We start from the raw sequence: 2,055 nt of genomic DNA on the forward strand, positions 1-2,055 counted from the left end.
ACACACACACACACACACGGGCATACATAGATTATTTGTTTGTTTGTTTGTTTACATATATGTGCACACGTGGTTAAGCACTCCATGTGGAGGTCAGCAGACATTTGTGGAAGTTCTGTCTTTCCTACCATGTGAGTCACAGGGATCATGTTTGGTAGCAAGTGCTTTTACCCAGTAAGTCATCTTACCAGCTAATAATTTTTGTTCGTTTTTTTTTTTTAAATTTTGTAATTATATTTATGTACAGAAAACTTAGTGTAAACTTAACCCAATTTAGTGGCCAGTTCTTTAGCCTTTTCCAGATTGGCAATTCGAGCCACAGACTTAGGACCAAGGACGTTGCCTCCCAAGTGACGACAGATCTCGTCATATCTGTCATTATAATTGGTCCTAATAGCTTCCACCAGCTTAGCCAGAGCACTCTTGTCTTCCGAGTTAACCTGTGTAAAAGTTAAACAGTGTAAAACAGTGATGCAGGTCTTCCTGTGGACCAGGAGCCCCAGCCTAGCCTTTCCCTTAATGATGCAGTAGGGCACCCCCATCTTTCAACACAGGGAAGGCAGGAAAACCACCAGCTCAGTGGGATCTACATCATGGGCAATCACCACCAGCTGAGCCTTCTTGTTCTCTACCAGGCTGGTAACTGTATTGACTCTTGCTTGGAGGACAGGTGGTCTCTTAGTTGGGACGTCCCCTTTGCCAGCAGCTTTCTTCTCAGCATGGGCCAGTAGCCTTTGCTTCTTCTCTTGCTTTGTCTCTGGCCTGAACTTGTGGGCAAGCTTAAGCAGCTGAGTAGCTGTTTGCCTGTCCAGGGCCTGGTTGAACTGGTTAACAGCAGGAGGTACTTAGAGACGCTTATAGAGGATGGTTCTTTGCCACTGCAGCCTGGTGTAGCGAGGGCGTTTGACGAAGCGTGTTAGGTCTCTTTTAGAGATCACTGTCACTGTTTTACACTGTTTAACCTTTACACAGGTTAACTCAGAAGACAAGGGTGCTCTCGCTAAGCTGGTGGAAGCTATTAGGACCAATTTTAATGATAGATATGACGAGATCCGTCGCCACTGGGGAGGCAATGTCCTGGGTCCTAGGTCTGTGGCTCAAATTGCCAAACTAGAAAAGGCAAAGGCTAAAAGCGTGTTAGATGTCCTGCCCAATGTCAAAGTTCTTGGGCCTCTTCTCAAACAAAAGATTGACCACCTTTTTGGCCTCCTGTTTCTTGACGATGGCGGGGAGCGGGGTCACCTTCTTCCCCTTGGCCTTCTTTCCTTTGGGCATCTTGCTCGGCTAGTGGAGAGTGTTCGTTTCTTTTTCAGTTTTTCTTTATAGTCCTGAATATTCTGGAACTCACTCTGTAGACCAGGCTGGCCTCAAACTCACAGAGATCTTTCTGCCTCTGCCTCTTGAGTGTGCCACAATTGCTTGTGAATAAGTCTTTTTAAAAAGAGTAGTATCAAACCACTGTGTTATTACTGTTGTATAACCTGACTCAACATATCAAGGTCTTGTTTTTGTCATTGTCCCACCCCCTTTTTAAAGACACTATCTCACTTACCTCAGGATAGCCATAGGCTGGCCTTGAATTTCTGGTCCTCTTGTCTCTGCTTCCCCAAAATTGCTGAGATTTCAGACATGTACTACCACAACAGGCCCTCATCCTTTTTTCGCATAACTGGCACTGTTAAGTACTGACCAAAATTGAATTAGGTTTAAACATATTCTCTATTGGTTCTGATTTGATAAGAACTTAGCATAAGTGACTCCATGCCTTTTCTACATTCATTCTACATCAGAAAGAAGGTAGGGTATTTTGAGGCATACTGACCCACACCTTTAATCCTAGCACTCCTCAGGCAGAGGCAGAAAGATCTCTGTGAGTTTGAGGTCAGCATGCTCTACACACTCCTGGGCCAGCAGGACCTACAGAGTGAGATCCTGTCTTAAAACAAACAGAAACAGCAATAAGAAGGTAGGTCTAAAAATGAGACAGACTAAAGTCTTGTGCAGTAGCCAAGTTTATTCAGAGCATCAGACAGTTTATCCCTTGAAGGTTAAGAG

General features: G+C 44.4%; 1 pseudogene; it reads right to left on the bottom strand.

Moving 5' to 3' along the window:
- Positions 1 to 263: 263 nt before the first annotated feature.
- On the bottom strand, positions 264 to 1,275 carry LOC116070543 (annotated as a pseudogene).
- Positions 1,276 to 2,055: the final 780 nt, after the last annotated feature.

The sequence above is a fragment of the Mastomys coucha genome, unplaced genomic scaffold (genome assembly GCF_008632895.1).
Source record: "Mastomys coucha isolate ucsf_1 unplaced genomic scaffold, UCSF_Mcou_1 pScaffold22, whole genome shotgun sequence".
NCBI classification, from domain to species: Eukaryota; Metazoa; Chordata; class Mammalia; order Rodentia; family Muridae; genus Mastomys; species Mastomys coucha.